The sequence below is a fragment of the Lissotriton vulgaris genome, chromosome 3_1 (genome assembly GCF_964263255.1).
Source record: "Lissotriton vulgaris chromosome 3_1, aLisVul1.2, whole genome shotgun sequence".
Taxonomy (NCBI): domain Eukaryota; kingdom Metazoa; phylum Chordata; class Amphibia; order Caudata; family Salamandridae; genus Lissotriton; species Lissotriton vulgaris.
The window spans coordinates 1,276,600,912-1,276,613,914 of record NC_141689.1 but is presented as its reverse complement, the minus strand read 5'-3'; positions in this window follow the sequence as shown (position 1 = coordinate 1,276,613,914).

Genomic DNA, 13,003 nt, shown 5'->3' with positions numbered 1-13,003 from the left:
ACTGATGACATCTCAAATGACATCACTGATGACATCACTGATGACAACATCCAGTGACTGTATGTTTCTGTAAAGTTAAAATATGTCTTACATATTGAAGAATGAGTGGATGTATAAGTGTCTGGATGAAGGATTTAGTAGGTGCATGACTGACTGTATGAGTGAGTGATTAAATGTGTCTCACTGAGTGCATGGGTTAGTGACTAAACTGTCTTAATTTGTGCATCATTATGTCTGTTGTTCTGTAAACTGTTGCATGTGTTGATAAGTAGCTATATGAGTAACTATATGGGTTATTGATTGGTTGCCCAAGTATTTGTATGGGAGACTGAGTGTGTGTGTGGGTGGCTGGGAGGTGTATGACTCTGTGCATAGATGTGTGAGCAGTTGATTCACTAGATGTATTGTTTCAAAAGTGCATGTGGAAACAGCTGTATGGGCGGTTGAGTGTGTGCATGAGTGTATTGGTGAGTGAATGGATATCTCAGTGCTACATGTCAAAGTAAGTACATATGTAAAACACAGTACATGTGAGAGTGGATATATATAAATAACTGTGCATAAGAGCCAGTGAATGTGTGAGTGGCTGTATGGATCATTGTGAACTTGTATCAGGGATTGTATAAGAGAGTAAATATGTGTTAGTATATGTTTGAATAAGTAAAGTTTGTATAACTGTATAGTTGAGGAAATGGAGGTGTGATTGATTCTTTGCATGACTGACTAGGTGTGTGAGTAACTCCATGGATGAGTGACAGTCTGTGAGTGTCTGTTTACACTGATTGTATCTAAGGTTATATTAGAATCTGAAGAGGTTCATCGTATTATCACATGAATGATATCATCAGTGATGTGATCAGTAATGTCAAATGAGATGTCATCAGTGATGTCATCAGTGATGTCATTTGAGATGTCATCAGTGATGTCATTTGAGATGTCATCAGTGATGTCATCAGTGATGTCACTGGCCATGTCATGAATGATGTAATATGTGACATCATCAGCAGTGGATTGCGGGTGCGCGATATATAGTTAGTGCAACTAACTATATATGGAATTTCAATGGTTTTGTGTGAGTAAAATAAGGTTTTGTAAATGCGAATTCCTAACTATATATGGTCTATAACCTATGTTTTTTTCAGTGAATATATATATATATATATATTACCTACTGGCTATCGCCAGTAGGTATATATAGTTAGGATTTATTCCCTATGGGATTTTTGAAAATTCTATGTCTAATAACTTTGGCGTTTGTGGACGGAATCGGCTGAAATTTTCAGGAAAATGGCACGGTTTGTTTCTGAGCAGCCCTTGAAAATTTGGGGGGTTTTGTCGAGGGGGGCCGAGAAAAAAGGGGGGTCCCAAAACGCGTTTTTCCCATGTTAATTTCCATAGGGCGGTTGGACTCACTTTTAGCTCGAACGGCTGAATGGATTTGCACGAAACTTGGCAAAATTGTAGGGACTGTTAGCCCGATGTGCCTTTGCTAGGTCTCAATGTATGTGCTCCAGTAGTTTTTGAGAAATTAAAGTTTAAATCAAGATATATATCTGTAACAGCGCTCCAGGCTGCGCTCCGGTTCGCTTACTTTTCGCGAAACGGAACTTTGCGATGCGAAGCTGATTGGCTCCCCCGTGTCTGTCAACATTCTAAACAGTCCGGAGCGGCCGCCATCTTATCTCTCGGTAGGATCGAGAGAGAAGAAGAGGTGAAAAACGAAGGGGGAATTTAATGAAAGGGGGCAAGGTATACCCCTCTTGACCCCCTAGGAATGTTGTTGGGGTTATTAAAGGGTCCCGTGGGGAAAATTAAAAAAAAATTATTTTTCACGGTAGAAGCGCTTCACGGGCCGCGAACTGGGCCGCAAACTGGTAGCGAAACGGGAATTCGCCATTTTGTGCTTCGTTTTAATTAAATTACTAGGTATAAGGGGGTGCGATGGAAATCAGGAAGTGTTGACCGCCAATTTGTCACTGCGATAAAATATTTTGTTATAAATGAATCCTTATTGATAAACATTGTCTGCGCCATCTTGCCTTTTTTCCAATGCCACAATTTTGTCATGCACTGCAGCCATTTTAGATGCCAGGCTGGTCCCAGGCTATCACCTAGCCCTGCGGATGTAGTTTATGGCCCCAGCTGTAGAGAATCCAGACATGCCAACCCTCCCGATTCAGGCGTGAGACTACTGATTTCAGTGCTAGTCTCCCGCCTCCCGATTTCTGCAAGCAAAAACCTGGGGGCATATTACCAACAACTAGTGATAATTTTTGTCTCTAACTTGTTTAGAGACAAAAATTATCGCCGCACATTGGCGATTTTTATCGCAGATAAACCTTGCTATTAGCAAGGTTTATCGCAAATGCGATAAAAAACGGCCGCAATGCATGAATATCGCAGAAAAGTCAGCGATATTCATGTATTATCGAGCAAATGCTCTTAGCCATGTTATCCACCTCCCATTGGATAACATGGCTAAGAACTGCTCAGGGCACTATCACTGACATGCAAAGCGGGGCCCCCGATGGTCGCTATCTCCTTTTAGCTGTCACTAACTGGTGTTAGCGACAGCTTGGTAATAGGGAGATAATTTTATCTCCGCTTTCTTGGCTTTTAAAGCCAAAAAAGCGGAGATAAACCCCCTTGATAATATGCCCCATGATTCCTCGGGGGTTTCAGCTGACAGGGCTTGGTATTGTGTTACGTGGTAATTCTTCCAGGAAACGTCAGAGGGTCGATGCAGGGGTTCTAGAAGGGGTGATAAACCATTTAAGCCTCATAAACAAGCGCATGGTCTTTTAAAGATCTGTGAAGTACTCGGGGCGGCGGTGTGTGTGTGTCCTCTTTCAGGAGCGGGCGTGGGGGGGGGGGCACTGCCAGCAACTTCCAGGCTAGGCAGTGTTCAACACTTGCATCACCCTTTCTCTGCCTGCTATTGCGCTCCATGCTTCGGAAAGGTAAGAAAAAGAACGTGCATTTGAGTTTGAAATGTCCGATCCTGTAGCAGTACACTTGCAAAGCCCACACATGACAATAACCCGATTCAAGGCCCCATTCACCCGTTTTAAAAACATTTTATAACACTCCAACAAAGTAAGATTATAAAACTTTATTAACTTTTAAATATAATGAACGGAACAAAAACTGTAAAAACTTTTAAACATTTTTCACCAAAAAAAGCAACAATTGTCAGAAGCTGTCTTTTGTGCGAATAGTCCCAAGGCAGCACAACGTGCTGAGTTCTGGACGGCACCCAGGTGATGTCACCTGGGTGCCGCACTGGTTTTTGGGATCCTACAATGCAGCTGAGAAAAACAGCGTGGGGCGTCCCGGGTGGTGGTGCGGGGGGAGGCCTTGTCAGTAGCAGTCTGTTGTGCGAATAGTCCCAAGGCAGCAGAACGCGCTGAGATGTTGATGGCACCCAGGTGATGTCCAGTAAACTGCCGCACTGGTTTTGATATCCTACAATGCTGCTCCGAAAATTTGCTATCAGAGTGCATGAGTTTCATGCTCGATCGATTGAGCTAGCCGGATCGGGCAATAAAAAGTATAAAATAGTTATGTAAATAGTTATTTAATAAAATGTTTTACCCTGTTTCTTTGCTGGTGTGTTGTATATATTTTTAATATTTGCATAGGGTTTGTCGTTATTTTGGGCGGGATGGGTGACGGAGCCGAGCTGTCTTGCAGCCCTCATGGTGTGGAGCTCAGTTCATCTCACTATTTTCGTATTTCTCATGAAGGGTTGTTTATAATATTTCTATTTTAGCGAGGTCAAAAAGAGATCCAATTAGTGGCCTACTGATTTTGCTCGATTACTTTAATTTTTTTACACAATTTTTCACGATCTGCAAAGAATAAACAGAGTATTGCGACTTTGTGCTTGTTTGTAAATAGAGAATGAACCAAAGAGAATCAATTGTAAAACAGTAAATGCTTGGATAATAATCAATCAAATGGAGAGACAAGCAGGCAGGATGGATTACAACGGGGGTAAAGGCCTGCGTTAACTACTCTTCACTATCTGCAAAGAGAGAGTACTACTAAGAGAAAAGAGGGGAGGGGGCAGCGTTCAAAGCACATCAGCGGGCATAAATACGAAAATGTTTTTATCTATCACGTACTTGACATTTTAAAGCTTTTCATATTTGCTATTAAAAAACCATTGAAATTCACAGAAAAAACCATAGGTTATAGTCGATATATAGTTAGGAATTTGCATTTACAAAACCTTGAAAATTCAATGAAAAAACCATAGGTTTTAGGCCATATATAGTTAGGGATTTGCATTTACAAAACCTTATTTTACTCGCATAAAACCATTGAAATTCCATATATAGTTAGATGCGCTAACTATATATCGCGCACCCGCAATCCACTGCTGATGATGTCACATATTACATCATTCATGACATGGTCAGTGACATCACTGATGACATCACTGATGACAACTCAAATGACATCACTGATGACATCTCAAATGACATCACTGATGACATCACTGATGACAACTCAAATGACATCACTGACAACATCACAGATGACATCATTCATGTCTTAATACGATGAACCTCTACAGACTCTGATATATCCTTAGATACGCTCAGTGAAAACAGACACTCACAGACTGTCACTCATCCATGGAGTTACTCATACACCTAGACAGTCATGCAAAGAATCAAACACACCTCCAATTCCTCTACTATACAGTTATACACACCTTACTTATTGAAACATATTCTAACACATATTTACTCTCTTATACAATCCTTGATACATGTTCACAATGATCCATACAGCCACTCACACATTCACTGGCTCTTATGCACAGTTATTTATATATGTCAACTCTCACATGTACTGTGTTTTACATATGTACTTACTTTGACATGTAGCACTGAGATATCCATTCACTCACCAATACACTCATGCACACACTCAACCGCCCATATAGCTGTTTCCACATGCACTCTTGAACTCATACACCTAGTGAATCAACTGCTTACACATCTATGCACAGAGTCACACACCTCCCAGCCACCCACACACATACTCAGTCTCCCATACAAATACTTGAGCAACCAATCAATAACCCATATAGTTATTCATATAGCTACTGATCAACACATGCAGCAGTTTACAGAGCAACAGATATAATGATGCACAAATTAATACAGTTTAATCACTAACCCATGCACTCAGTGAGACACATTTAATCACTCCCTCATACAATCAGTCATGCACCTACTAAATCCTTCATCCAGACACTTATACATCCACTCATTCTTCAATATGTAAGACATATTTTAACTTTACAGAAACATACAGTCACTGGATGATGTCATCAGTGATGTCATCAGTGATGTCACTGACCATGTCATGAATGATGTAATATGTGACATCATCAGCAGTGGATTGCGGGTGCGCGATATATAGTTAGCGCATCTAACTATATATGGAATTTCAATGGTTTTATGCGAGTAAAATAAGGTTTTGTAAATGCAAATCCCTAACTATATATGGCCTAAAACCTATGGTTTTTTCATTAAATTTTCAAGGTTTTGTAAATGCAAATTCCTAACTATATATCGACTATAACCTATGGTTTTTTCTGTGAATATATATATATATATATATATTCACTGAAAAAACCATAGGTTATAGACCATATATAGATAGGAATTAGCATTTACAAAACCTTGAAAATTCACTGAAAAAACCATAGGTTATAGACCATATATAGTTAGGAATTAGCACTTACAAAACCTTATTTTACTCACACAAATCCATTGAAATTCCATATATAGTTAGTTGCACTAACTATTTATCGCGCACCCGCAATCCACTGCTGATGATGTCACATATTACATAATTCATGACATGGTCAGTGACATCACTGATGACATCACTGATGACATCTCAAATGACATCACTGATGACATCACTGATGACATCTCAAATGACATCACTGATCACATCACTGAAGATATCATTCATGTGATAATACGATGAACCTCTTCAGACTCTAATATAACCTTAGATACAATCAGTGTAAACAGACACTCACAGACTGTCACTCATCCATGGAGTTACTCACACACCTAGTCAGTCATGCAAAGAATCAATCACACCTCCATTTCCTCAACTATACAGTTATACAAACTTTACTTATTTCAATATATACTAACACATATTTACTCTCTTATACAATCCCTGATACAAGTTCACAATGATCCATACAGCCACTCACACATTCACTGGCTCTTATGCACAGTTATTTATATATGTCAACTCTCACATGTACTGTGTTTTACATATGTACTTACTTTGACATGTAGCACTGAGATATCCATTCACTCACCAATACACTCATGCACACAGTCAACCGCCCATACTGCTGTTTCCACATGCAATTTTGAAACCATACATCTAGTGAATCAACTGCTCACACATCTATGCACAGAGTCATACACCTCCCAGCCACCCACACACACACTCAGTCTCCCATACAAATACTTGGGCAACCAATCAATAACCCATATAGTTACTCATATAGCTACTGATCAACACATGCAGCAGTTTACAGAACAACAGACATAATGATGCACAAATTAAGACGGTTTAGTCACTAACCCATGCACTCAGTGAGACACATTTAATCACTCACTCATGCACCTACTAAATCCTTCATCCAGACACTTATACATCCACTCATTCTTCAATATGTAAGACATATTTTAACTTTACAGAAACATACAGTCACTGGATGTTGGCATCAGTGATGTCATCAGTGATGTCATTTGAGATGTCATCAGTGATGTCATCAGTGATGCCACTAGCCATGTCATGAATGATGTAATATGTGACATCATCAGCAGTGGATTGCGGGTGCGCGATATATAGTTAGTGCAACTAACTATATATGGAATTTCAATTGTTTTGTTTGAGTAAAATAAGGTTTTGTAAATGCTAATTCCTAACTATATATGGTCTATAACCTATGGTTTTTTCAGTGAATTTTCAAGGTTTTGTAAATGCTAATTCCTAACTATATATGGTCTATAACCTATGGTTTTTTCAGTGAATTTCATTGTTTTTTTTAAAAAAGCTAATATCTGTAGCTGTAAAATGTATTCTTCTTTAAATCTCAACCTCAACCTATTCAACCTCATATTGCTTGGGTTAGTCCGGGATTGGAGTTTCACTAATTTTCTGGTAAATTCCACCCATTGATCAATGGCTGACTCATTCCTATTTTCAGTGAAGCAACTCTTTATTATAATATTTTCAACTTTTTCATTCATGCAGTCCTTATTGAAGTTGGTCCAAATTAGTTTTTTATAATTTATCGTTCCAGTAAGACCTGGCATAGTCTGATATTGTTGATTCATATTGTTTGTAATGTTGGTGGTTATTATCTGCTGGCAATGGTCACTGTCTTCGACTTTAACCAACCCATAAGAGATTATGTTCTGAAATATATTCAGTGAGACCATTGTATAATCAATTCTGGAGCTTATATTTTGGGCTATATATGTATTTGCAGGGGGGCTATCATCTTTAAATCGCCCATTAAGGACTCGCAAACCCAGCGCTTCCATATCCTTAACGAATGTTGTCCCTATATGATTTCGCCTCTTAATGCTCAAAACGCCAGGCTGCTCTTGCTGCGGTACTAACCATTGTTGGTCCTGGGATTGTGTTACATCATCCCTTATAAATGGTGTTAATAGGTTCAGATTAAAATCCCCAGTCATCACATAGTCTACTAATGGATTATTTAACATTTGTTCCAACAGTATAGTATTAATGGTGGCACATATATCCATTCTGCTCGCTTTTGTTGGTTGGATGTATACATTGATCAAAATTATTGACCTTTTATTTTGCTCAGTATTTTTGTATTTCATTTTTACTATAAGAATGTTTTTACTATTAGTTGCAATTTTTTCATGTTCTGCTTGCAAGCTGCAGGAGATAAAGGTTGCTAGCCCCCCACTTGCTCGACCGTGTCTGTGATTTTTTATTGCATTTTCATAGTCTCCTACATATCCATTCAATGCAAACGGGTGGAGTTCCCAGGTTTCTTGTAAAAATAAGATTTGACATGTTGGGGGTATACATCTTATTTGCGAGTTAGAAAGTTTGGACCCTACTCCATTTATGTTCCACAAACACATTCCCAACTTAGCTGTTTTTGATTCAAAAATTGTTTGTTTAATCCCTCATTGTTCATCCTTGTTATGCAGGGCTTGCACAATCCATTTTTCATTTATTCCTGATGTAATATCTTTCATGGTAGGTGGGGATGCCGCTCCTGATGAACTAATGGATCTACCCCGAGCATTCCTAAGTATAGTTCCTTTTTGTTTGGTATTTTGCTCTGTTTGGACCAAGTTTGCCTCTTTGATGAATGGGATTGGATACACTTTAGGGGCCTGCTTTGTAATAACTATTCCCCAGGCCTTAAATGTTGAAATTTCTTTTAGTATTTGATCTGCTATTGTCATCGAATTAACCGTTACCAGTGTACTTTCTTTGGAACTGTTCTTATCAGCAATAAATTCAATGGTGTTAATGTCATCATTCTTGATATTGTTTAATGCTGGGATTGATTTGAATATTCTGAGAATATTCCCTCTATTCAGAGTATCGCATCTACCTCTGGATTCATATTCAAGGTTAAATATCAGTTGAATTTTCTCTGCTACCACTTGATTTTCTTTACTTGATGAATCCTTTGTTTGTTTTGTTTTATATTTAATTGTTTTTTCTCCTTCTCGTTTTTTGATTACTAATTGATCCCAAAAAGGAGATTTAATTGTATGCTCTACTATTGTTTCAGAGTTCCTTCTAGGTACGTCATTCTTGATTCTCATCAAACATGGCTCTCTGTTACCATTATAAAGCCTGTCTTGTTGGTCCGAGGATTTACTCATTGTTTTTAGTGACTGAGAGTTTCCATTCGTATGATCCTGTTTAGAGTCATTCACCTGGGCTTCAATTTTCTCAATTCTGTTTTTTTTTATGAGAGGAGGGTTCATTCTAGCCATCTCATTTGATCTTATTTCATTTTGACTTTTTTTATCCACATTATGTAATAGTTGTTTCTGTGGTGGCTCTTGTATGAATATTGAGAATACTTTCTTAGGTTCTTGGATGGACAACAAAGGACTTTTTCTTTCCTTACTTTTTTGTTCTTCTTGTATCAGTACTCTAATATTTGTTGGACCATCAGATTTTATTGTTTCTTCTTGCTCCTGGTGATTAGACTCTATTTCGTCCTCATTTTTCTGGTAGTTAGACTTTTGATTTTTTCTTGACTTACGTAATTTTTTCCTTTGCCTTTTTGTCATAGTAAAGCGTTTGAGTCTTGTCTCTTACAGTCATATTCTATTTCTACTGTATTTATATCTTCTTTGTGCATTACATTCTTTTGGTTGATTACAGATAAAGGGTCACTTACATCATGTGTTTCTTCTTTGTCCTCTGACAACCTTACTACTGCTTTTTCCTCTTTGTTCGTTTTAGCAGTAATTTTAACCTCCTCCATATTAGCTATATCCCTATTCTTATTTTTCCTTATACCCAGATCATGCCCAGTCTCTTTCTTTAGAACATTTTTTGTGTCCTCTATTATAGTGTGCAGGACCTCAGGTATTGCTGCAAGTTTCTCCAATAGGGGCGAGCAGATACATTCCATGTCTATTTTTTGTTTATCATTTTGGACTCTGATTATCAGATTATTAAGCTGCACAAGTTTATTGTCTATCCCTGCAACTGATGTTGCCATCATGTTGAGAAGATCAATCTGAATGTCCATCTTGTTTGATTGGTATTTTAGTGCCTCTAGGGTTAGCGTTGATGTTTGATAGAATAGATCCCATTTTATTCCAACCGTTGGCATTTTTGTTCCAATTGGGTTGTTTTCCAGTGGAGTTTCATTTATAGGATCTATTAACGAAGAGGAATCTGTTTTATGAATGATATTTGCCTTTGAGAGCAACTGCTCTCTTATGGAGTTATTTTGTCCTATTTTCAGCTTTTCTTGATTTCCATAATCTTTATTGTGTTCAAGTAGTTTGTTCTGTCCGGTATGACTATCATCCTTGTAAGACTGAGGTTTCTTCCTAATTTCTACATTTACTTCCAATGGTATTACTGTCTGTTTTGACTCCATCATACTGTTGGCACTTAGTAGATTTTCTTTTTCCAGCATTCCTGTATCGTTTGAGTTAGCTAGGCCGACATTATTTGAATCCTCAGTGATGATTACATTTAGGATATCATGATCATTAATTTGGAACTCATGGTCATTCCTTTGTAGGTCACAATCTCTTTTTATGGGGGTGCTTTCAATAATTTGCCTCATGTGTTTTTCGGCTGTCATCGGATTTATAGGCGTTTGTAGATTATCTTTTTCCATATCCTTATGCATGAGAATGAGAGCACCAGCTGGGTCTTTCAAAAACTCAAACTTGTCCGGTATTTTTCCTGATTTTGCAAGCATTCTGGCTATCGGAGAGATTAAGGTTTGTTTGATCTTGAAATATTGGCTTTCACATTTGGCTGCTGGAGTTTTTTTAAACGTCTGGCAGTAGTCCCTGTTGTTCTTACTTTGCCTGAACGCATTCTTATTTTGCGTTTTATACTTAGTGCCCACTACGGGTCCTCAAGCTCAGGGAAAACACAGTTCTCTGCGTGTCTCCACACTCACGCCAAAAGTACAAGAGTACAACAATTGTTCTAGCCCTCAAACCCACAATTCCTTGTTCATTTGTTGTTGTCCACTCTCTGGGTGGGCTTTCCCCCTTGCCTTGTTTTCGATGCCTTTCCTTGCCTTTCCTCCCACTCCCTATGAACGCACCCTCCCAAGCCCGTCTGCCCAATCGATAAGGGGCAGCTGCTGTCAGGAAGGGAAAAGAATCGAGGGCAGGGAGGTTGGCTGGCGCTGCAACAGTTAAGCAATAAAACAACAACAAGCAGCAAGCAGAAGAGCAGGAGCCCTACCCAGAGACATATGTCCTTGTACCTCCTTATGTGCTTTTAGTCTTATGGGTCACGTTCACTCTCACAACCTCTGGCGCCCCCTAGATAGATAGATATCAGCTGTTTATAGCAATAAAGCGCCTCTGTTTGCGGTGTCGTGCTGTGTAGTGCTTTGTGTACTTGTATGAGCTCTATATGAGCTGTAGTAAATAATCCGCTGGGGGGCCTGCTAGTGCTGATGAAACTCAGTGCCGATTACCCCCACATCGCTCACCGCTCTCCACTTGAAGTCTTCAATGGTCCGCGGCGGTCATTCATGGCCTGCAGCGGTTTGCCGCACCTCTACCTCGCCCTCCCTCAATCGTGGGCGGGAGGCCGTATGCCACAAAGCGGCACAAAAAGCAGAAAGCAGAAAACACGGTCCAAGTCTGCCACAGAGCACAACAGCAGTCCACAAGCACAAAGCAATCCCAACTTCGCTGGGAAAATTACGCTGCACTCCCCCCTTTTGCGCTCACCGTCAATTCAGTTCAAAACGGCTCCGCCACTGCACCTCCTCCTCAGCCTCTGGGCTCCCGCACAGAGTCACTGATGACGACGCGGGGGGGCGGCGGACGGGTGCCTCAGGGGTGCTTTAGTTGAGCGCTTCAGTTGAGAGCGGCGTCTCCTGGTTCTGCTAGTGATGAGGTGCGTACCAAAAGCGGCTCCCTCGGCTCGCCTTAGCCTGCAGCTTTCATGACTCGCTCTGACAGGCGAAGTTGGCGTTGGAGTCTGTGCCGGTGCCGATGCCGGTGCCAGGAGCCCTCCGGGGCTAGGAGCCTAAAGCCTGGGTCTCGTGGCCTGTTTTGCGGCACACACGGCACACGTAGCACACTGTGGCTTGCGGCTTCACTGACCGAGATGGCGTTCTGGCGTTTGCAGTAAAACAGCGCTCTAGCACCCTCTAGCGACCAAATGATTGAGTAGTTCCACCCACCGCCGCCGTCTTGATCGACATGTGGAATAAGACGTAGCTGTTAAGTTACATAAATATATATTTTTGAGCAATTAGAAACTTTCGCGCCGTAAGCTTACGGGACGCCGCACATGACGTCATGCAGAAGCGTTAATGTGACGCGCAAGGTCAAAGCATATCTGTAACGAGTGCACGGCTACATGCAGAGGACCATTTGCCGTACAAAATGTGGTGCGATAACAGTATGCGTACGGTGCGATTACCCCCAAAAATATGAAAATGGTAATATACAGAATTTAATTAGGAAAAAAATGTATTCAGAAAAAAAAATTGGGATTTAGATTTGTTATTATTTTACATTAAGAATATGAAATAAAATTTAATAAAATAAATATAAATATTTATAATAAAAATGTAAGAAATTAGTATAAAAGAAAGAAATGTAATAATTTACACATGTAAAAATTATCATTTACAAAACCTTTGAAATTTACTTAAAAAACAATAGGTTTCAGCCTCGTTATAGTTAGGAATTAGCATTTAAAAAACCTTAGAAATTCACTGAAAAAAACATAAGTTTCACACATGGTATAGTTAGGAATTAGCATTTAAAAAACCTTTGAAATTCACTGAAAAATCCATAGGTTTCAGGAACGTTATAGTTAGGAATTTGCATTAAAAAAATTCACTGAAAAGACCATAGGTTTCACACATGTTATAGTTATCTGGGCATTTCACTCATACAAAACCTTCGAAAGTCCCCCGTTATAGTGACTTCAGCTAACTATAACTCGTGCGCCCGCAATGCAGTGCTGATGACGTCACATATTACATCACTCATGACATGGTCAGTGACATCACTGATGACATCTCAAATGATATCACTGATGACATGTGTAGATCTTGGAATCAGTGAGGTTTTTTTTTAGAAACTTGTATTGGTGTCAATGGTTTCAAAAATGGTACTTTGTATTTTATACTGAATGATTAAAGGATATACTAGTTTGTGATGAGGTGTATCAGATTGTCACGTTGATGATGTCATCAGTGATGTCA